This window comes from Cyclopterus lumpus, chromosome 7, assembly GCF_009769545.1.
Source record: "Cyclopterus lumpus isolate fCycLum1 chromosome 7, fCycLum1.pri, whole genome shotgun sequence".
NCBI lineage: Eukaryota > Metazoa > Chordata > Actinopteri > Perciformes > Cyclopteridae > Cyclopterus > Cyclopterus lumpus.
The window spans coordinates 10,604,378-10,629,895 of record NC_046972.1 but is presented as its reverse complement, the minus strand read 5'-3'; the positions used below and the strand labels follow the sequence as shown (position 1 = coordinate 10,629,895).

At 40.3% G+C, this 25,518-nt stretch overlaps 1 protein-coding gene across 8 annotated transcripts in view; it reads left to right on the top strand.

The window, feature by feature from the left end:
* The first annotated feature begins 14,042 nt into the window (after positions 1-14,042).
* LOC117733509 (neural cell adhesion molecule L1-like protein) overlaps positions 14,043-25,518 on the top strand; it is a 49,442-nt gene continuing 37,966 nt past the window's right edge. For all 8 annotated transcript variants that reach the window (XM_034537221.1, XM_034537227.1, XM_034537225.1 and 5 more), the window contains exon 1: positions 14,043-14,336. The gene's annotated coding sequence lies outside the window, so the exon portion shown is untranslated. The remainder of the gene's footprint in view (positions 14,337-25,518) is intronic.

Here is a 25,518-nt window from a genome sequence, read left to right as displayed (position 1 = left end):
ATGCAGAACATTACCTAAAACTAAAATTGAATCACAGTGATAGTTTGTGGAAGTGGATTATTAAAGCCTCAATAAGCAATATTTGACCACTAGTAAGCTTTTCCCACAACACTTTAGTTTGATTATAGAGACCATTTTGTGATCTATAAACCACATAGCACAAAAAACATAATATGTGAATTTACAGTGGAATAGGAAACACTTCCTAAACAAGTAGCTGCTTCCAGTTTGATACCAATAGTTATGATAAACTGGATTTTTTTTCCCCACAGAAGGTTTCTTTAATCAGTCTTTCTGAAAACCTGAATCATAGAGATTTTCAGTTATGTCTCCAGGTGCTAGATGAGGAAAAGCATCATCACGTATAGCATATTTACTGTAAGCAGACATTTCTGACCACAAGGGGGCGTACCTTTTCCAAAACTCACTCCTGAAAAAAACATGGGTCTTGGTCACTTTTCTCACCACTTACTTGTCTTCTTTATTCTGGATGGGCAACATATACAATCAGCTTGTGGGAGCTGATGAGCCAGGAGTGGCTGCCAGTTATAATATGTGGGGTCAGAGAGAGTCATCGGTACTGAAGCACACATGTAGGCAACCAGTATAATGAGCTGCAAGTGGCTGAATACATAGAGCTGCAGAGTGGGGTGTTAAAATTACTCACAAATGTGTGAGCGTGGGGCTTCTTCTTTGGGTGCAAGCGGGGCATGCTTGTGGGCTTGAGTGACATCACTCAAACTAGTTTTGTGAGTGGAGGAGACTGAAGTGTCGTGGGTACAACTGAACCTGTACACACAAAAAAGAAAGAACAGACCTGGTTGTTACGGAAATGCAATGGAGCAGGGACCTGCAGTTAAAACACACACATACAAATGGATGGTATTAATGCTGTTGACATTTCTCCCTTTTTAATTGGTCCTTTTCACTGACATTTTGACGTGTCACAGCAGGGAAAAAAGACGGATGCGAAAAAATAGAATGAATTTAATTTAGCTGCTTCAGTTTCAGGATGCTGGTATTGAATGCAACTGAGCCATCATTAATGTTATTCGGAACACCTGTGCTTTTCATGCTACGACAAGCCAACGTGTCTGCTTTGAAAAAAAGCCTGTTTATGCCACTACCTGCACCATTATGCAGCATTGATCCACAGTATTGCAAACATCCTGCATTTTGCCAGACATTCTTAATATTTTCTGAATTATTTACTTTACTTCGGGATCTACTTTCATGTAATTTGCCTAAAATTGCCATTTGTTCTTAATACTGTAATGCTGAGTCTTTTCTGCAGATATTACATGTCTGTTGATCTTGGAAGAGGGTTTCGTCATCTATTGTTCTTACTGAGGTTTCTCTTTTTTACTTCTTCTTCAAGCTTTTTTCCCCACTCTTATCTGATTGGAGTTTCTGGGGATAAATAAAGGGTGTTGTATTATTGTACAGATTGCAAAAAAAACAAATTGACTGCTGACGTTTCACTGTGTTTGATAAGCATCCGCTGACAGCTTTGGTTCATGATGAAAGGATGTATCTCCCATGACGAGACTGGAAAGAAACTGCTCTCTTCCGACTCGCTTCCTCCCTCTCAATCTCAACTGTCCTTCATTTCTTCTTTCTCTTTTTTTTTTTACTACCATAGTTATGTTTTCCTTGTGTACATCAAAGTCAGGTCAATATGTGTACTGAGCCTCAGTGACGCCTGGATCCTGCAGTCCCTCAGTCTACTAGGAGCCCCATTAAACCTACATTCGTCATCCTCATTTCAGACCCAGGTTCCTTCAACATGGCCAGGGCATCGTTAATAATGCTCCATACAGCAGCCATTTGACATTTCCTTTAATTATGCCTGTAATTTATTCATGCACTTGATCCTAGGAGCTTGTTGTGAAAAGCTTCCTCCAGGAATATTTTATCCTGCTCCTCTCGAGGCCCACGGATTAACCATCTTAATAGCAACCCCCGGAAGGTATAACTTCCTTCATTGTGTGTGTGTGTGTGTGTGTGTGTGTATATACAATATTGCAATGCACATTGTGCCTTAAATGCCTGTGTTAAGCTGCAGAAGTCATTAGGTCTTATTTCTCAACCATTCAGAGGTCTCAATGTAAATTCTCCTGTATTACTAGCTTGTCTAATTTTGTGAGAGCACAAAGAAAAGTGCGAATGGTTGCAAGATCTGTGCTTATCGCACAATGCAGCGACCCCCGTGTTTAACCCAGTTTTGCAAGGGAAAACATCACGGCTTAATTTGCTCACTCTGCAGGTCGGTTAAGAGACAGCGAAACCCAGCAATTTCCAACCAAGTAGCGGAGGAAATTTCAAATGCACACACTTCAAATGGGATTTAAGATGTTAATTATGATGTTTCTTCATCACAGAACATTGCTCAACTTCTGACTGCACACCTGCCAGAAATTCCTCAGGCTTTGTGTGGAAAATGCTTGCATTTGAAGAAGTGGCAAATGGAGGCTCTCACACACACACACACACACACACACACACACACACACACACACACACTGGCACACACCGAAATGGAATGCTGTTTGTGAATTTTTCAGGACTGGAGGAAACACGATACTTTATTATTTCATGAAACATTTAACAGTTATCGCTTCACATATGTAAACCTACATCTTTCTCACTTTTGTTGTGATACTTATTCAAAAAAATCCTAAATCATCTTCCCCTTCATACCCATTTGCTCTGTTCCATAATACAACCGAACAACATATCTCACCCACGTTGTCAATCTAAAAATTTGAATGCTATCTCTAGTCCACTCAAATATATCACACAGCCACTCATAAGGATGCCCTCCCTATCTCTTTCTTATATTGTCTCAGTGAGTTTCTCTTGTTGATTTAATTTTTTCTTTTTGAAGTTTCTGGTATGGTTCATTAGCGAGGCTGTTTAGAAGACTAATGGGCAAGAATACTGCAATTCCATGGCTGTCGAGGTCCATTACTGGAGGATCAAGAATTTACTCTCCACTGCTGCTGATGGAGACTCTGCTGGGACTAATGATGGAAAAGATCCACTTTGAGATACATCCTCCTGTAGCTCAATAAAGGAAAATTGACTTGGGAACAGAACAGACCTGCAATAAGAAACCAGCTTGAGAGGTCTGACATGGGAAGAGTCCAGGGATCGATCTATCGATCTATCTATCTATCTATCTATCTATGAATAATCAGTATTTTAAAAACCTATAAGGTTGATGTATTGAGGAGTTGAATTTACAGTAAAGGTGCTTCATTGCACTATAACCGTAATCATCAGTCATTATTACAGGCAGTTTTTGTGAATGACTTTAGCTCATTGTCTAAGCTGTAAGTGCTATTATCACAACTGTTTCATGGGACATCACAACTATATCGCATGTCTGCGAAAGGTAGAAACTCACCCAAAACATTTCTTTCATGCTTCTTTCTGCTCATGTTTTTGCACCATGGCAGTCAACCCTGGAAATGTTTCTTTCATACATATCTCTGTTTGTTTGACACTCACTGCTTATTGTATGATACAAAAATGCCAGTTTTGTCAAGCCGAATGCTATTGTGTATCGCACAGAGCGGTTTAGATCCAGATTTCCACTGTAGTTCAATGTTTACTGGGACAGGAAAAAAAACCTGATTAAGTAAAAACCTGCGGTAGTTCAGGATTAAAAAAAAGACATTTTAGCTCCTCAGTGTGTAAAGAAAGAAGAAATGTACACTATTGATCCAACAGTGGGGTCATTCTTCTCTGCATTGGGCCCATCCTTAGTTATTAAGGAGCAGTGGGGGTGCAGTGAAGCGCCCGGGAGCAACTGGGGGTTCAGTGTCTTGCTCAAGGACACTTCGACATGCAACTATGGGGAGAATCGAATCGGCTACCTTGTGGTTACTGAACGACAACTCTCCCAATGAGCTACAGCCGACCCCCATCTAACAAAAAACCCATAAGATACGTTGACACATCGATTGTGCAGAAGTGGAAACTGTGTACAGAGATTTTACTTCACTCTACATTTATGACACAAAGAGGTTGGCTGAAGGCACAAAGGATGAACAGGACACTATTTCTACAGCTACAGCAGATGGTGGTGTGAGTGAAAGACTGATGAAACACCTGCTCTATCCATTATCAGCTTTATCCCACTCTAACAAACTAATCCGGGGTAATGCCTGAGGGAGTGGACAGTAGCCATCTCCTTCGCAACAGGAAGCAATATGGTTTATTGGAAATGTGGTCATAACCTAAACTGGATCATAATTGTCCAGCACTTACAATATCTCTGATGTGCAACAGAAGCTATAATTATCTCGAGCACAGTTTCATTCATGATATCAAGTCATTTACTGCAAGAATGACTTATTTTAAAAATGCCACACAATTATTAATTGATTGAAATGGCAGACATGCTGTACAGTCGCAGCACTAAATTAATCCATCTATACGCAATGGGCAAAATAACAAAATACATACAATTTGGTTAAACTCGTAATGGTCAGCTTTGCTGAAGGCTGCCAGGTGTTGATTCAACTCGATGGCCATTCAGAGGCTGTGGTTTGTAGTGTGATAAAGCTAAGTGTTTTTATAGTCGGCGTTAATGAGGGTCTACTTGTGACCACTACTTCTCTTTGCTCGAGCAGTTTTTCCTGTGTGTGGAATATGTTTGTTGAGAAGTCCCCTTTGAATTATATAATGCCGCAGCGTTTGTGATGCAGAGACGACTGTTAAAACAAAAAAGGCGCCTTCACACAAGTGAGTCATTGAGAAGTTGAATAGCAACAGCATGTGCCAGATAACATTTTTTTTTTTACCAGCGATATAAAAAGCTCAGTTGTTACAATTAGTTTTGCAGCCAGCTGAAAGAAGCACAAAAAAGTCAACCAGTGTCTTACTCTTAGCAGCTCTACATCACCCTCACAGTCATTTGAGCTTTAGTGTTTTACTCAAGGGCTTTTAAGCAGAGTTTGTAGTCTCTAACAGCGGCCACTTCGCAGTTGATACTGTGCAAAAATGTCCTATACGCTCCTCACCCGGTGCCAGGAATCAACCCAGCAGAGTCTCTTACAGTAGGTTGTTGATAGTCAGTATCTCTACTTCGGGGCCAACGTTGAAGTTTAAAGATTAAATTGCACTGACGTCGTCACCTCCCGTTGGCTTTAATGCCCGGGTAAAAGGTACCTAAATCTTGAACTCGCAGTGCAGACAGAATTAGACTCACTGCCTGTGGCCCTGCACTGCTGAGCAGAAAACATTGGGAACGAAGCAGGTGGCAGCAGACATTACTGCCCACGTCCTCGTGTCAATCGGAACAGACATTTTTAGTGCAGCTCATTTGGTTATAAATTCTGCCAATGGCAACACATAAGCGAATCAAAATTGCTTTAATGCTTTCGTCTCAGTCAGGATGGGCAGAGGGGAGGTGTTAAGTGTGGTAAAGGGTGGGAAGAGGGGATTGTTAAATGGAACATGTGTTATAAATTCTCAGTCAGGAAGTCTTCCCTGCTCTCATATTCAGAGATTTGACAGCACGAAGGAGATTTACACATTTATATCATGCTTTTAGAAAACTGAAACTCTTTGTTTCCATAGAGACCGCCGAACCTCATGGACCACGTGTGTATTCTCACCCAGACGTCCCCAATGTTTAGGCTGCTCCATTTATTTAAGCAGCTATAACTGTTAGAACTGTAAAACTGTTGTGGGGGATGATACACAAGTATTCTCAGCTGAATATTCATTACCTATAAATATTTTAGTTCTCATTTCACCAGCTTTCCATTGACTCATCTTGTGTGTGTGTATGTGTGCATACAGATGTGAGTACGTTGTTTGCAGGGTTCAACTTTGCTGCCCAATATTAGGTTGTCTGACATCTGCAATCAATAAAGCTATTGAACCTACAAGGTCAGGCTACCTCTCATGAGATTGGCAATTTTTTTCCCCTAATGAAGCTGCATGAACTAACACATTCACGCACGGTCTTTGGTTGGCTGCAGGATCACATTTTCTTCTCTTTCTAGGGAAAAGATATGGGCAGGAAAGACAGATACAGTTGGTAATATGTATTTAGCTTACTCAAAAGAATGTGAAAAACTAATGCAGTTTTTTGTAATTGCTTAAGCACGATTGAGAAAACAGGGCTCATTTTGTGAAAGCACTACACACACAATTCACACATCCACACACAAACACCTCAGATCTACTCAAAAGATGACTTCAAAATTCAACTCTGCATTCAAAACTATACAATCATTTATATGATCATGTTCTCTTTGAACGCGTTTCACACGGCTGTGCTCAATCAAAAGCACTTTTAACATTTCTTCTTTTCTAATGATATAGTATATAGGGTTTGAGTTTTCCAGAGATATTGTCAGAGAAAATGTTTTTGAAGAACCAGCCTCTCGCTGCAATGTTGTCTTTGATTGTTGTTGTGAACAGGAAATCACATGTGTTTTTTTATAGCTTACATTCACCCTTAGCATTAGTGTGCAAGCAATCAAAACATAGTTACGGTATTGCACTGTAAATAAAATGCAGTAAATTGGCATTGCAGTACTCTCTCAAATTGTTGTGCACATCAAAGAGCAAACCTGAATCGTATTTTTTTGTGTTCAAGCTCTAATTTCCGAGTGACCTTGTAAGGTCTTTTCACAGGTTTATTCTGGATGCAGATGATTTGATAATTGAGTGATGTATTTCAACGGTTACACAAACAACACACTCAGGCTTTTAGTTCAGAATGATTCGTCTAATGTAGATAACCGTGTTTTGTTATTTGCAAAAAGCGTGTTTTAGATTTTAAAACTTCTGGTTTATAGATGAGTTACAAGACTTATGGTGTCAATAATTGTGTCACAAGCACCAGTTGTTTTGTCTTGGAAATAGAAAAAAAAAAACAGCAGTCATTCAAATAGTACACGTGCATCTCATTTTGTTGCAAAAATGCCCAAAAGATTGGTTTGGTTTTGATTGCAGAGCTTTATTTATTTTATTTTGACCATATTTGACCATAACCATGCTTAGCAGCCACTTTGCAATTCAACATGGCTTTTTTTTTCAACACAATTCTCTACATAAGACTCAGGAATCTGACATGAAGTCACTTGTTTGCATTTCAAAACACTGCCATTCAAAATGCCACCACCATGAACCAGTTGGTCAATACACGTGCTAACTGGCCAAATTGCTTGATTGTTGACTCGTCAATCAGAAGGTAAGCACTATAAAAACATAGTACCAGTTCACAACAACAACGGAAGCCAACTAAGCAGTGAGAGAAAATCAGTGAAAAGCCACCTTTTAAAATGCATTGATGCACTTAATGTGGAGAGAAATACATATTGTCATCAGTGTGCAGGACAACTTGCTCTTGTGTGTTCAGTTTGGTCAACATGTACTTGTACTCTTGTACTTGTACTCTTGTACTTGTACTCTTGTACTTGTACTCATGTACTTGTACTCTTGTACTTGTACTCATGTACCTAACTCTAACAATATCGCTGAAATCTAAAACCCAGACTATATCATATAACCGCAAGAAAACATCTTTGACTGAGCTAATATAACATGTTATCGAATTTCTCCAGCTTCACCCAACTGCCTTAGCCCAACAATTGCCACTCTGTAGTGTGCACATTTAAATGAAATGTTTGCCTCCTTCATGAGAAAAGGAGGCAGTTGGGAGTTGTGTTTACTTTCATTTTGAGAGCATTAGAGGCATATACACAAGTGAACCCTGCAGTAAAATGGAACAAACAATGAGGATGTCACCCGAATGGGTTCTCTCCCATACATTCCCTCTCCAGAGAGGCCTCCTGCACAAAAGCACACATCGTGGATATGCAGCTAGCCTGCATCTGTGCTGCTGGCATTTGTTTTAACACATTGCTCTCGAGCGTTCAATGAAAAGATCTATCTTGTGATTGGGATTTAGTTGTGCATAGCGCCAAGTCTCACACAGCAAGTATGGATTTTCCTCCTGTGGAATCTTCCTAATGAATGTTTTCATTCTCTACTTGTCAATGACACAACGATCCCCTGCACTTAGCATGCATTAAAAGCTACAGGCATAATTAGCTTTTGTATTAAAAGAAAAATGATCACGGCTGATTTTTAAAGATGTGCATTAGTTGCAAATAGACGGCAATATCAACACACGACATGCAGTACACAAAATGGTCTCACACTCAAGGAAGTGCAAAAACACAATCGACCTCAACAGCTGGTGACCAATGACTACTCTGCAGTTCTCAAGTGTTAACTTGCTGTTTTTTTGGTGACAAATGGTGCAGAAATAGTGTGAAATGGCATTGTTTTCTCATTATGGCCACCACGAACAGCTATAGATCTGCTTGGCTCTTATTTTCCTAGATGATCATTAACTGGTTAAGAGCAAACACATCTGTCTCTTAGCATTAAGGATGGAAAACACATGAATTATTCAAACATCTGAATTAACATAAAGGATCCCTCGATGGTCAAAAAGCTGACTTATGAGTCTACATGAAACTGACAATCTATATTACAAGTCCATGAAGATAAAACATTTTTGGGTGAAATGTAAGGGCGTTTTCTTGTTATTGTTATTATATTGTTATTATATCTCCCTGTACTGTACTTTATTCTATTATTGTAAACTAAAGAGAGCTAAATTAAACACACATTATGTGATTCCCCTTGTTCATTGAGATTTATTACATAAAAATGATTTATAATGTGCTTCCCAGTAAAAATCCCAGGACTCTATATTAGTATTTAAACTTTTATGTAAATCCTTTCTCATGTTTTAACAAAGAATGAATCATGTATCTTTCACAGCTATTATTGGACAAAGATTTGCACAAGGCTGAGACAAGACACCAATCTGGACAAAGCCAGAATATTCCTTTCTATGAACTAATATTCTGAACAGTTCAGCAGAAAAGAGCTTCATATAGTTTAGAGAAACCAAAGTGCCTTGAGCCACACATAATCCTACAACATTAAAGATATACTTTTGCCTACATTACATAAAGTAGAGCCCAGAACAACACTATAAAGCATACATGCAACCCGTAGTCACATATTCCCAATGTGCACATGTATTAAAGTTATTTAATATTTTAACAACATTTGTTCCTGCTGCCTTTAATACTGACTGAACACTGAGCACTGATATTACACACAATCACACTTTGATTGCACTTATCAGTCAACCCTTTTCCCCAGTTCATGTCCATCTAGCACCCATGCTGTCATATTGTTGGGCAGCAAATGTGAGATAATCCATCGCCAGCACAACTGAAAATTAGCATGCGGCTTTTGATGTTTGCAGCGTGGTCTACACAATACGATCAGTCATAAAAAATGCATGCAGTAGCATTCTCCTCCGATACGAGACATATGTTCTGTATTCTCTGAAGTATTCTTCGTCAGAGAGAACATTGCTCCGCAGAGCATCATTTCCTTTTCCTTCCACACCCCTTTCTTCCATTCTGGCACTCTTTCATGAATCTGACACTGTAAGGTAAAAGTTGGTTCGATCCGACGCGGAACACCTGTGTTGTACGAGGCCGGCAGATGTTGAACATTGTAGTGAAAGGAATGGAGAGAAAGATCCGTGACATCCTTGGGTCAACGTTCCCACATGCTGCTCTTCAATACAAAGGAATTTAAAATTGGATGATTTCTTCAGTGAGCAGTATTTCATCCTGGTGCTATGGTTATTCCTTGATGCGCTGCTGATCACCATCTGAATGATAGCCTTGCAATAGCAAATGGACTATCAATCAAAAGCAGATGGCAGTGCAGATTGCCCATGATATTTAGCTATGTATCTGAGGGATCTTTTAGATGTGCGAATCCTATGATTCAAATTTCCTCTGAATCATAGGTAACCATTTACTGAGTAGATTTATTTTGCATTTCAGCTAGATATCTGTCATCTAAAGAGGCCCACATAAATCAAATATTACACTCACTTTATCAACATGTATTGCATCAACTTTGATTCTGATCATTCGATATTCAGAATCTGCCATTTATAATAAAGGGCCAACATAAAAAAATATTTTCAAATGCAAATGTTTTGTACTGACCTTAAATTTAAAAAAGTATTTTTTTTTGTGTTTTGTTCACTCTTCTTTGTATTCAGCTTCATTCCCCTTCCGTCAATTATCTAAAGGTCAGCGCCACAGTTTTGGATTTCAAATGAAGTACCATGATGTTTTCTGGTCAGGCCGAAACACAACACAGAAAGAAAGGCAGTTAATTGAAGGTCACTAATGATGTCACAAGGTTGAACAGATGGTAAGCACTGAGTGGTTCTTAGACCACTAACCCACCAGGGAGTCCCATGTCCTTTATTCAACCTGCAGGATTACGGTGAAGACTTATTTTGGTAAGTAGATTAGGTGATTAAATGCAATATTGTATTGCACGTTAAATCACTACCTGGATGGTTGAAATATCTTAATAGACAGCACTATGGAAATCTCAGAGAAATATACCCAGATGCTCCATCTAGTGTTTAACTCGGATAAATACAATATACACACAACAAATCCAGCAGTAGAAATACCAGAATAATACTTAAAGATCCCCACAGATCTTCCATATTCAACCACTATCAAATCCATGGGAGAAGCAGTTGTGGTGCAGCTGGTCGGTCATTATGTTTCATACTCACTGCACGAGGTTGACACTGTGATATAGATTCTGTATATAGTTAAATTAAATTACATTTAAAGCCTGGTTAAATTATTTCAAACTCTGAACTTGCTTTTGTTGCTATGCCCGTTTGTGCTGGGCCATCAGAGATGTCACTAGGGGGCATTGTTATACCACACGAGGGACCACCTGCCACCAATAAAATATACATCCATTACTATGGCAACTAGATTTGTTCGGGCTCAGTGGAATATATTTTGCACATTTTCCCTGTAGCTCAAAAACACAGGGCGGAGGTCAACGTGGACGACCATTGGGGCTGTACATATTGATACAAATGAATTGCTATGTGGCGGTGTAAGACTCTTAAAACACTTGAATACTTAGTTTGGGCAGACTGTTTTTCTATACACAATTACTATTAAACAAAAATGCATACTCAAACCTGTAAAGGAATCTGTAGATCTCGCTTATCAGCAGTGAAGTGCTCTGAACAAAGAGAAAACACAACTTGAGATCAAGATTACAGGTCAGTGCAACACAATGGCCTTCTAATGGGTGAAAATGTGTGATGTCAAAGCTGTGCTTCGATGTCTCTCTCTCCATGGAGGGTAATGTCAAGGTTCAGCTCACAGTATTCACTGCTCGGTTCGAGTGGTAATTGGAATGTAAGCTTCTTCTCTACAGCCTTACAATTAAGTTTGGACCTTGTGGGAACGGAGCATGGTGCGGACAGCTTGAGAGTGAAGAGCCTTATGTCAATAAATGTCGACGGAGGTAAGTTTAGTTTTCTAGTGTATTTACAATCCATAAACAGCTTAAACGTCTCATCAAGATTAAATTGAAAGGTTAAAAGTTTAAATTAAAGGTTATCTATCCCAGTGATTCTCAAAGTGGGGCACATAAATAGTTTGCTATAACATTAAAAAAAATTGTGTTGATCATTAAAACGTGATTATCTACAGATTGGGGTAATTTGAGTTGATAAAGCAAGGATATTGTGTCCATTACTCCCAACCCTGTGAGCTGTGTGCCAATAGAAACTCTGGTATGATTGTCGAACACAGCAACAAGTTAATTAGGTTTAAGTTAAAGCACTTACTGAAAGTCAGTATTAAATCAGTACTTTAATTATCTGGTTTTATTAGGATGCATGTCTTGTTTACAAATGCTGAAAGTTTAGTAAAAAAGTTATATAAGTGGTGTTGAATTTCCCCGTGGTGGGAATATTCAATTCAATTCAATTTATTTTATAGAAGAAAACATAACAAATTTTCCTCAGAGGGCGTTACAATTTGTACACATATGACATCCTCTGTCCCAGGGCCCTCACAAAAGGACTAATGGATTATGTCACCCCATCTCATCTTATCTTATATTAACGTGATTCAAATCGAAATGTGTGTATGGAATAGGTTTTGAGTTTAGGTTGAACGTTTTTATAATACAAATAGTTCTCATGGCGTAGAAGCATAAAAATGGAAGTAAGCATATGCTTAATTGGTGTTATGATTAATAAGGCGTCCTTGGAAAATGCTTCCTCCTGTAAGGGGTCCGTCCCCTAGGAGTTAGAAAACTCCTGCTCCACAGCATCAAACAACTGTTTGCTCCAGCAGAGTAATGTCTACCTGAGCAGAAAATGAAGACGCTGACCCTCTGTGTGTCTGACATAGCCGGGCTGCCTTTTAGTGCATGTGAGCATGCATTTGAACCCTCAGGTCATGGCTGCCGCTCTGCACTGCTCTCATTCGGCGGTTACAGACGTTAAAAGTGGATCCCCCATCCTCCGGGTTCGCCCTCAGGTAAATTTGCTCTTTCAGCACTATTGCTGTTGTTTGCAATCTGCAACCTCATTACTTGATGCCACTAATGCAAACACACTTGCTTCTCTGTGAAACCCTTTTTGTTGTATATTGAAGGGCCCTCCCACAAGACCATTTGTAAAGGCCTAATATTAACCTTAATTGCTGAAGTATGCATGTACATTATCATCTCAAAAACATAGTCCAAGAGTACTTAGTACTTAACAAAGGTCTATTTTTACACAGGAGTCCCTCACTCTGTGATTTGATCCTCTAATGACACAGTGAGTATCAACAAAGACGTACTGCGCTTAGAATGAAATGCTTCGTCTAAGTGTTTTCAGTATCAATGACTAAAATAAGGTTAATATATTGTGTCTGGTGAATAAAGTGAAGTTAAATCTGAATTATAGGTGTAATGCGTGTCATTGCCACTGAAATACATATTTGAGGTCTTGAGTTTGTCTAACAACAGAGCTATGTACTTATTACCGGTATACTGTTATACAAAATAAGCTGATATACTGTAGATATTGTTCGGTATCAGCGAAGTTAACTTGTGTAAACAAGATTAGGAATTCTCCTTTTAGTGCCTTCTGACTTAACATTTTCTGATATTAGTTAAATAAAGGCCAGAGATAGGCTTGCATTACCGGAAGTACTTTTCTACATTCCTGATTGATCTTGCAGTTATCAATAAATCATCTATAAAATGGCAGAAAATGTACTACAACCCAAGTTAATATACCAACAGTCCAAGAGTGATTCAGTGAATGAACAGAACATAATTCAGTTAATATTAATATTCAGATTTTGAGACTGGTCCTAGCTTACATTACTTAATGAAAGCTGTTGTTGTGCTCAAATGGTATGGATGTGTACAATCACCATGTGAATAGAATATTTTTCTAGAGTTTTCTATTTATAGCTATGAGCATCTGAACAATATGTTGCTCGTTCCACGTGTTCAGGCAACATGTGTACGTCTGTGTCTATCTCCAGGTATGCTCTCTCTCCACAATCCTGCACTTCACACTCCTTCAGACACGTGATCAAGCCTGAATGTTTCAACTGACTGTAAAATACACAACACATTTTCCTTCTTGGTGGGTGTCGATTGTGTTCGGCCACTCGTGCAGCTGATGTGACTGATGCAGATGGAGCGTTAAGTGATGGGTGTGTTGCTTTGTACAAACACTGGCACCAACTCTTTCAAAGAGTGCATACACATTGTACACTGCCACTGTTATACTCCAGCTGTATCACCTTTTCATTTGTGCAGACAGCGGAGAGAGAAGGAAAGACCACTGAGCGGACATTCGTCCTCTTTAGTTCTTCGAAAATGGCAATTGTCGTGCATGAATGAGCAGTGATTGACCTTTTAACTCACTAATAACACATCTGAGTGACTTCCATGAGGAGGCTGACCACGTGTTTCCTTCATAGCCTATCAGAAGTAGCGCTGTGCTCAGGTAGTGTACTCTGTGAATTGTGGGGTGGGGGGCGTGGCGACGCCGCTCTCACGCCTTCCCCTTGATTGACGTGTGACGCGCGCGCGCGCATACACGCGCAAGAAAATATTCCCCACGTTTTACACACGCACATATTTTACTCAAAGCACTCGGTGTCCTTTGACCTCTGTCGCTTTTAAAAGAGAGACCCGACCTTGAGGAGACTTGAGTCGGAGTTGCTGACGGAGCCGTTTGGGCCGTCCGTCACAGACGCGGAGCTTCATCGCTGATCTCTCAACGTATCGCAAAGGGAGCTGTGATGTTTGTCGTGTCGCGGACTAAAAGTTGTCATCACTTGGACACGACGAGCTGCTCATGAGGGACCTGAAAACGAGAAACCAAGAGGATTCTCGCTGTCGTCACTTCAGTTGAGGTAAGCTGCGACACTAAATTCACTTCCAGGCAATTTACTGGTGTTTTTCTCCAGGTGTGTGACGTAAAAAGACAGACGCATACGTTGGAATAACGTTAGAATAAAGTCAGTGCTATAAAAGCCGACGCACTCCATAAACCCATCACGCTGAAACTCTTGTTTATGAAAGTGAATTAGGGGCAGTTTCAGGTAAAGACTTTACCTGCGAGCTGTCTGCTCCCTGTGGAGCTCCGAGACTAAACAAATCCAAAACGAATCAGTACCGATGCAGGCTTTTGGAGCCACAGTATAAGATCTGCAGTGAATGGGGGGAAACAAACACAGAACTAGTTATGATTTCTTTTTTTTAATCTTTGGTCTGTTCTGGAGATTCAGTGTTTTTACTGTGTGCTTCTCCCTCCCTCTGGAGATGAGGCCTTTTGATGGACAACGTTATTCAAATGATTATAGTCCATTCTGGCATTAGTACCTGTTGTAACTGTGCAATGCATTCTCACGTTAACATTTATATCATATCACAGCACTGCTTCATAATAAACCGTGATCTTTTCTCATGTGTTCGGCACTCACCATAATGTAAATATTCTAGCTGCTTCCCAACCAAAATGATCTTCAAAGTTATACAAAATGATTCACATTTTCACTCCTCAGTCAAAGCTTATTGGATTTTGTGACCCAGGGTTTGAAAAGGGCTCTGAAAATCAGAAACATTAGAGTTTGTACCACTCTTTACTCTGGTAGCAGGTTGTGCTGATTGCAGCTGAGATGTTGGCTCTTCATTTCCTACAGCAGATTGAATTAGTGTTAATCAGCATTTTTGAGTGTTAAAAAATGGACCTAAACATTGGTGACTTTGCAGTGCATCAACATGTTAAACTCACTTGCCTTCTGCCGCTTTCAAAAGTAGGACTCCCTTCTGAATGCAGATCGGTTCACAGTGAGAGCCCATCTCTGTGTTCCTCTGTCTGGCCACTTAGAGAGTGAAGAGGAGTGGCGGCGGCGGGTGAGTCGCCCCACAGCATTGGCCACGCTCGGCCCTGTGAAGCCGGCCCATTCAAGCCTCGGCAGCTTTGTCATCGCGGCATGGGTCAAGTCTCTCTCTCTTTGTGCGACCCAACTTGACTGAAATGTGGTAATTGGGGAATCCTGGGTTCCTTGCTCCCCGTGGTGATGTTCGGGGCCGAGCTTTCAATAAATGAATTTACAGTACAACCAGTTGTTGCATGAGAAACGGGTCAGCTTTTAATTCAAACTTTGAGAATCATTCAGATATGTGTTAATTCAGGCGCGGTGTGATCGCACTCACATTCTCTCCCCTTCTCACGTGCAGGGTCATGTAGTCTTAGGTGACCCTGGCTCAGGGAGGGGGAGGGGGGGGTCAGTCACGTAGTGCCACAAACACACACACATTCTCCACTTCATGAGAGGATACCTTTTACAACTAATAACTTAATTCCCATCAGCCTCAGCTGCACCTTAAACTTTAAACTTTAGCTTTTTAACATACTAAGTGTATGTATCATAGCAGCATTGCTGCAGTTTTTCATTTATATTAAGCTGTATACAAATCAATATTGATGAGCAGGCTAAGCACTAGTGATTAAACGGTTAGCTGATTAATTGAGTAGTTAATTGACAGAAAGGTAATAAGATGTTTAATGGTTTCAGTTGGAGTGATGGATACTTTCATTCCCGGAGGGAAATTGTCATGTCACTGCAGCAGTAACAGCAAGTATAGTTAAAAAATAAAAACAAGACATCTCCAGAATTGTTTCACTATTTTATAAAAGTTTATTGACCGATTGATCAGGAAAAGCAGATAAACCAATAATGGAAATGATAGTTATTTGTAACCCTGTATGCAATCACAGAAAACAGTGAAAAATACCCCTCACAGTTCCTCTAAATGTAAATACATGTATTCAAATGTACAATATTCCAAAGATATACAATAATCTTTTAGAAAAACACGAGTAAAATCCTCACATTTGATAAACAGGAACGAGTAAACGTGGCATTTTTGCAAAAAAGTTGTACATTTCAATTTGTTTGATCATTTCAGCTAGTTGGATCAAACGGTTAAACACACATTTCTGCCTCTGCGTTGTGCAGTGTGAATATTTAAAGCTTTTTTCTCTCTCTCTAAGAAACCCTGTATCATGCTCGTTCTTTTTGACTAAAGGGTTCTCTTCAAATATAAATTGAACCTTCCAAATCCATGGCTCACCGGCATTTTCCGGTTTCGAGGCAGAGAGAGGATGATAAATTCTAAATGTCAGATGGTGAGTGGTTTGTCTGAGTGCACTTCTTACGAAGCAAGCAATTGAATGCAAACTGACAGGGGATTCGCGCTGGAAATGTCATAATGCTTTGACACCGTGAAATGGAAATCAAAACTTCCCAAGGCAAATGGCTCACCGGGGGCAACAATGAGAGGACATCATTGTAAAAGTGTCCCACGCTGTAAATCACCTCCTACTGCTTTTCCAGAGGTTGTACACACAGTCACCCTGGTATGTCCAACATGTGTTGCCACATGCCAGGCATGCTGTCTCCACCTCTCTACTCTGACTTCCAGAAAAAAAGGGAGAGATAATTGCCTGTCAGCAACATCTGTAATTGTATAATTTCAGCCTGTCAGAAGAGTGCTATTCAGTGCTGCAGTTGGACTGTAAAACCCTGGTTTCACAGAAGAGCCTAACTGACAAAAACTCTTCCAAAACGTATTATTACTGTGTGATTAATTCATATGTAGCATATTTATAAAACATTCTGTTATTGTATAATGCATTGAATTGATTTGAGACGCAGCCCAATGTGTCGTGACAGAACAGAGTATATTTAGCTGCTTTCAGCATGTGAGCAGCTCATTGTTATCCATTAGGAGCAGCTAGTGCAACGTAAGAGCCTCACCAGGCAGGGGGCGAGCTTCTCAGCCACTTAATCAGTGACGCGCTGGGGAGAGTAAAAACTCCACGCCAATCACTTATATTCATGTGCTATCAACATGCAGCCGCCGCATGGTGGAATATCACATAACCAAATAATCTAATCTACAATAAACCGTCGCAAATAACTTCCAGAGGGATTTCAGATGGTTAGTTGCTGTGATGTGATAACAGTGTGCCACGAGGAATTGATCTCTGTGTTGGAACTTTATTGACGAGGGAGACACAGTTGGGGGCTTCCTTAATTGGAAAGTATAGGAAGGGAGGCAAACACACAACAATCATTTAGTATAAAGCAATTCAAAGCTTCTCCCCACTGCAAAATGTGAATGTTGTTAAACAGCCATAAGATACAACATTGTTCAATGGGCAAAGCTCTATAATTGCAGTAGGAACAACATCTAAGTGTAAATGAACATATTCTGAATGCGACTCTGCAATTTCTTTCATTTCAATCATTCATCATGTCTATAATCAATTCAACTAAATTGTCTGTGGGAAACTAAATGCAGAGGCTGCTTTAAAGTAGGTGTCAAAGTCTGAAAAATATCTAATATATACGCAGCAAAGAATTAATTAGAAGAAGGAGAAAAAAAAGTGATTGTGTTTGCTTTTTTAGAGAAACACATAATCACACATTTTACATATCAATAGCCTGGGAGAAAGCGTTCCAGTGGATTAACTGTTTAAGAAGATCATCTCAGAATACTGCACATGAATACATTTATTAGGCTGTGTGTGTACTTGAGAACACACTGTCATGCTGGATCTTTGAATGTTTAATTGATTATATTCATATTTTCATATTATGTCCAGTCTTCTGGACCGCAGTGCCATCAGTCGTCAACCAGCTCCCAATACAAAACCCCAAAAAGTATCTAAAGGGAGATTTTAACGTTCCCAAGGCCTTTCCTGCTGTGAGTATTAGTTTGTGTAGTTACTCCCTGCTTCTGTGCCATAAAAGGACATGCATTGGCATTGGAATCCCTTCCGCACTCCTCGCTGGATAGTTTAATGATGCTGTGTTGGCTCGATCAGAAGACGACCATGATAGAGAAACTAAACGGGTCGGGAGCACTGCTGAGTGTATTTGGTGAGGGGATTTATCGCTCTCCTCCTCCGACGGCCAGCACACATTCGGAATGCTTGTGAAATATTTAGAGGAGTCGCTGACACAGGAACTCACCGCCATTAACACCGTGGTTTAAAATAGAGGGGTCACTGTCAGAAACTGATTGTGTCTTCAGACTGTCCTTCAGGTCGACCTTTTCATTTGTTGACAGATTTGTTAGCATCAAACTTTCACCCGCCAAAGGGATTACGCTTGTATCGCATGGAAAAGTCTTCCAAATTCCCAGTAAATATTTCCAGCATAGATACTGGCAGTCCTGTTTCCATGGTGTCTGGCTTTCTGCCTCGCAGCTCTTGCAGTTCCTAACAACCCAGGTTCAAAGGTCATGACCGCTCCAGCCGACAACTGTTTGGTGAAATCAACGCCTCACACAGGGGGCACAAATAACTTTGCACCCTGTCTGAATTGGAGCAACAGAAGCAGGATGATCCGGCTTCGAGGGCGGTCACGTATGGTGTCCTCAGCCTCCCTCTATCCCCCGTGCTGCACTTTCTGGAGCTTTTATACAAGTTCAATTGACAATAGGCTGCATTCCTCCTAGTGAGTGAGGAACATGGTTTGCTGGCACTTGAAATGCTCTTCACAGCATTCATATGGACTCCTGCTTTTGAACAGTGCCCTCGCTGTTAAGATCCCCCTTTCAAGACCAACGCTCTCTTTGAGATGGAAATACAGAAAGAAAGTTGTGACACACACGGCACATTTTCTGGTTGGCAGTGACTGCGCCGTCCCAGTTGCCAGACTATGAAGTAAACATCCTCTCTGTGTGTGGTCACCTCCTGCCGACTTCTGAGTGGATCTCTGCAAACTTTGCTTTGTTTTGGTCCTGCAACCTGTAGAGAGAGAGAAACTTTAGATAGGCTTGTTCAGAATCTAGACAATCTCACAATCTCACTAGTTCTGACTTGACAGCAGGCACACGTGTGTGGAAACATAACAATAAGAGGTCTTCCGTGTTTAACAGGAGTAAAGAATTTGGCTATGACGCACCAGTTTCATGTTCATACATGTTCTGCTGCTTTAAGGCTGGGATGATCGACATGAGCCATCACTGATGTTTTTTTTTTTTTTTTGTGTACGATTTCCAGTATATTTCTTGGTTTTTAGTAACTTATAAAGTGAACAGTTCTGAAAGGAGTATTCATCAGTATCCAAGTGAAAGCCTAATAATGACAGAAATGCTCTAAGTAAATGTCCTACCAATAAACAATTACAAAATATATATTTAGTCTCTTATCATGTATTACAAAGAAAAGGATACCATCTTCTCAGTTTAGAGGCTGTTTGCCTTTTTTGACTCGTATAATTTTAACACTAAAAGCAGAACATGTAGTGATGCATTTAATTAGCACATACGTTGAAAAATATTATCTTAGAAGCGTTTTTAAAATAATCATTAGAACCAGCAGCCCTTGTTAAGCTCAGTTTCACCCTTAAGGTGAGCATTCTTGAATTCTAACAGTGAGCCATGATAATATGTTTTATCTTATCATATTTTCCCTCGGCCCCTGAAATCCTACGTTCTACTTTTGGAGCGCACCATGGGAGAATTAACTTTGACCCTTGCCCTCACCCCAATGATTTTGCCCATCCGCTGCTGGTGTTCCTAACAACAGGCTCTGAACTGAATGTCTGTCTTTTCCCGCTGCGGAATTTGATTCATATGCTAATGAGACGAATTCCCATGGATTGGTCTCCCCTGTGCCATAGATATCACCCCCAAAACTCGGCCTCCTCCCTCTCGTTTTCTGTCTGTTATTGTCTTTCTCTCGTTCTCTTACTTTCATCCATGCGCTGGGTCATAACCTTGCTCATAGTAATCTGACACAAGACTCTTGTATGCAGTTCCACCTTGAAAGCAGGTGTTGCTATGACTCTGCATCATCCTGCATTATGTCTCACAGAAGTTCAGGCAAATCAGCATGCACCTCCTTGCTTTTATGAAATCTCCCTCATTAAAAAAGTCCCTCAGATAAACATTTTTTTTATGTTTCTTGAATTTCAGACTTTTTTGGTGAAAGGAATCTGCAGAAATCCAGAAATACTTTGTGATTGGTTTGTAGGGGTCTGTTTAAATTGTATTTGAGAACATTGTGAAGTTAATCCTGGCAAAATAGTTGAACACCATCATTAATCTGTGTTTACGGTAAACCACAGGTGCCAACAGCAACATACTTATGTGTCCTTCTTAGTAACTTAACCATGATCTACTAAAGCAGCAGCTCACGACAGGATGTTGTTTTTTATCACTGCTAAAGGGCATTGTTTGGCTTGACGCAAAGCGGATATCTGAGATAATCACAATATATCACAAGTGGGCTCTTACTTTTATAAAATAGTCATCAGGTGTGACGGTTTCGCACACCTGGTAGTCAAAGGACTTTGTGCCGCAGGTGTTCTCTGAATGCCCTTCTTACTCCTGGCAGTACCTTTTGTGTGAGAATATGAGGTATTTATTAATTGTTAGTCAGCAGAGTTGCCACGGGGGATGTTGCAATCTCTGAATTATAATTTACACCCTGCTGTACGGGGCTGAGACATGGACAGTGTACAGGAGCCAAGAGAAGAAGCTACACGCTTTTATGATGAGACATTTGCGGTCAATTTTGAAAATCAAATGGCAGGACAAGGTGACTAACACAGAGATTCTCAAGAGGACCGGACTCCCTTCTATGGAAGACCTCCTCATCAGAAAGAATCTCCACTGGACAGGACACCTTCTGAGAATGCCAACTGATCGCCTGCCGAAGCAGATTCTCTTCTCGCAGCTACCATCTGGCAAGAGACATCGTGGCCGCCCTCGGCTCCGCTATAAAGACACGATCAAGAGAAACCTTAAGAAAAGGGAAATTGACACCAACTCGTGGACATCTCTGGCACTTCAGAGAGGTGCATGGAGAGTGGCTGTAAAGTAGTACATACATTGAAAACAGTCTTTGTCGCTTCGCGACCGACAGCAAGGAGTCAGCAGAGTTGCCACGGGGGATGTTGCAATCTCTGAATTACAGTAAATAGGCTTCAGTTGATACTTAGCTCTGAATGTTAGACCAGCCTCCATGAGTTGTATCACAACCTGCCAACAAATTCAACATCTATATTGAAACATTTATTAACCTAATTTATGTTGTCACTTATGTGGCTCACCTGCTCACACGCTGAAAGATTAAAAACAGTGCATTATCTGCATACAGATCGATCGAGGCCTTCTGAGTATTTCTTCTCTGCTCTAGCACCTTCCTCTGTACACCAGCTCCCTAAAAACTTCCGACTAAACACAGCGGAACCCCTAACACACTCTTTAATGGACCTTTTCAATTGGACGCCCAGACCGGAACAAACACTTTCATTCATGATGTTCCAGAAATGCTAATGAAGCACGACCCTAACACTTTCACAGGGGTACCCCAGTGCCACTCAGGGTGATGCAAGGTACACTACTACAGTATGTCTCCTGTTCCAAGAGTAATTTAGACCTACCAATCTGATGAGTGTCCTCAAATGCCATTGGCTCTGAGCCATCGTAGTGATGTCACAGATTAAGGGCAAACAGAACATTTGTCAGTTTCCAGTACATAAAAGCCCCAGCTGCCTTTAGTGCTGTAATAGTAGCATTTTTTATCCACCATCAGTTACTCTTACGTTAGAATTACCCAAATTGTGTTTTTAGTTGACCCTACTCACTTAGTTGAGTTAATCTAAATCTTTTTTTCTTCGTTACATTTTAATTTCAGAAATTGTTGTTTTCTTGGTAATGTTTTGTGAGCCTTTGTCAGAGTTTGCTTCACATGTAATGATGTTTAACGAATAGCTTTCGCCTATGAGGCCCGGTACCTTGTCCACCCCTGTGGCTTCAGCTATCAGAATCTGTAAACCTAGTGTATGTGGTTCAAACTTTCTTATTATCTATTTTAACAATAAAGTCATACAAATATAAATGTCTTAAGTGTAAGTGCTCGAAGTGTCTACAACAAAATATTTCATTAAGTCTTGTGTTATTTTTGCCAAAGATGTTAGTTTTATGGTAGAGTTTAGGCCAACGGGAAGTCACAGCCATTCTCAGGGAGGAGTCAGCAGCCATCCTTGTCCAGTTAGATCTATGATGGGAACTCAGTTCACTGCTTGCCCTTGAATACTCCAATAATCTGCCTTCGCACAGAGCTCTTCGGTCATAAATAAATATTGATAAATATTCCTTGTGTTTATCACTATTTACATTTTGGGGGAGATTTATGTTATTTGTAACATGGCTATACTGAAATAGATGGTGTCTTAACTTCAAAAGTAAAAAAACATGGAGACTGCCTGAGCATATCTTTATAAATTGTAAAAAAGGGGGAAGGAGGATCCCTGGCAGGAGGCTGGGCCATGGAGGCAGGAGGCAGGCCCACCAGGCAGGAGGCATCGCGAAGGAGGCCAGACCAACGAGGTCAGGCCTTTGAGGCTGGAGGCACAGAGACGCAGGCAGGGCCATTGGGAAGGAGGCCAGGTCCAGGCCAGAGGCTGGATGCAGGAAGCAGGGGCAAGGAGTCAGTACCCAGGACCAGCTTCAGACACAGCCAGGTCCAATGACCCTATGAGGCGAGAAGGCACAAAGACTCCGGTGAAGAAGTAGAGTTAGTAATGTATAAAGGAGAGAGAAGAGGAGAGAGGAGTGTATCCTGAAACTAACTAACTATAAGCGCTATTAAAGAGGAAAGTCTTAAGTCTATTCTTAAATGAGGTGACTGTGTCTGCCCCCCGGACTGAAAGTGGAAGCTGGTTCCATAAAAGAGGAGCTTGATAACTGAAGGCTCTGGCTCCCATCTTAAGATATGATGGTGCATCACCAATCAAGGCTTTCTAGGCGAGGAGAAGAATTTTAAATGTGATTCTTGATTTTACAGGGAGCCAGTGCAGAGCAGCTAATACAGGAGTAATGTGATCTCTTTTCTTAGTTTTTGTGAGTATACAAGCTGCAGCATTCTGGATTAACTGGAGGGATTTAAGAGACTTATTAGAGCAGCCTGATAATAAGCAATTACAGTAGTCTAGAAGTAACAAACACGTGAACTAATTGTTCTGCATCGCTTTGAGACAAGATGTGCCTGATTTTGGAAATGTTACGTAGATGAAAAAATGTAGTTCTTGAGATTTGTTTTATGTGGGAGTTAAAGGACAAGTCTTGATCAAAGATAACTCAGAGATTCTTTACAGTGGTGTTGGATGCCAGGGCAATGCCATCTACAGAAGCCACATCACCAGATAATTGATCTCTGAGGTGTAAAATAAGTTCAATTTTGTCTGAGTTTAACATCAGGAAGTTGCAGGTCATCCATGTTTTTATGTCTTTAAGACAGGCTTGAAGTTTAGTGAGCTGGTTGGTTTCATCTCACTTGATCGATAGATATAATTGAGTATCATCTGCATAACAATGAACGTTTATGGAGTGTTTCCCTCCTGATAATGCCACCCAGAGGAAGCATACATAAGTTAAATAGAATTGGTCCAAGCACAGAACCTTGTGGAACTCCGTGATTAACGTTGGAGGTCATTGAGGCTTCATCGTTTACAAATACAAATTGAGATTGATCTGATAAATAGGATTTAAACCAACTTCGTGCGGTACCAGAAATGCCAATCGACTGATCCAATCTCTGTAATAGGATATCATGGTCAATGGTGTCGAACGCAGCGCTAAGGTCTAACAAGACAAATACAGAGATGAGTCCTTTATCTGGTGCAATTAGGAGGTCATTAGTATTTTTCACCAGTGCTGTCTCTGTGCTGTGGTGTTTCTAAATTCTGACTGAAACTCCTCAAATAAATTGTAGAAAGTCACACAACTGATTTGCAACTACTTTCTCAAGGATCTTAGAGAGGAAGGGAAGGTTAGAGATCAGTCTGTAGTTAGCCAACACCTCTGGATCAAGAGTGGGCTTCTTCAGGAGAGGTATTACAGCTAATTTGACTAGTTATAATGGTGATATTGACTTTGAAATTTAGATTATATACTAAGCAAGCAGGATCTTCATTTACTTTGGAATGGGAATATAAATAGGTTTACTTACAATATAACTCATATTCTTTAGCCTCTTATCTACCAAAGGAGACCAGAAGTATGCATAAGATTTATGGCTGAGGAGCTTTTCGTGATTTATTTTAAAAGGTTATTTCCTGGGGCTAGGGCTTGGTTGAACTTGGTGAGGTGCCTCATGAGTTTAACATGTTGTAGCAGATGCTTAATAACTCAGTGATTGCCAGTGCGCCATGAGTTAGCAGATAAGTAATTTACTTCTAATGGTTTACTCACTATTGTGTTAAATCTTTAAATGCAGTGGATTTTATTTTCTTCCCACAAGCACACAGTTAGTGTCGAGCATTTAAACAATTAACTGCCAACACTTTAATTTAAATATAATTGTTGTTGAATGCTATCATGCATTTGATGGTGTATCATTATTGCCCCATTAATCTTCACAGATTATGCATGATACCTATTATTAGATATATTAATATCACACACATGTATGGAATTGGAGGTTTGGCTCAGACAGATGTTAAGGTAGAAATATTACTCCTCATCCTTTTACGTCTTGTTTGAGGAGAATCTAAGCTGCAGGTGCAAGGCGCTTGAAGAAAGACCCAAATATGTTTTTGTAAAAGTGAAAAGAAAATCGCCCTTTTCTTTTTTCCTTTTTAGTCGAGCTAAATCTTGAGTAAAACAATGTTTTGGGTTTTTTAAAAGGAAGGGGGGGGGGGGGGGGAAAGAGTGTGTTTGTGTGCTACAAGACCAGGCAGATTTCGCCTTGAGGTGAGGCTTCAATACATTCTGGGTGTGAGCCCTTTGGAGATGAAGGATAATCCCCAGTATTGCATAACAGCTGTTATTTTCTAAACGTCACAAAATAGCATTTATTTACAACAAAGTTCATTGACGTCTCTGAAGCTCTTTGGGTGGCTGTTGTCAGTTCTTTCTTTACAGAGAAAGAGTTAAGTGCGTCAACAGGTGTATTCACTGTCCTTTGTCTCAGACAGACAGAAAATGTACAGCCATTACGTATGGACACAATCATTTGTATTGGGTATGTGCTGTTGATTGGTATATATTGTTATTGCGAAACCA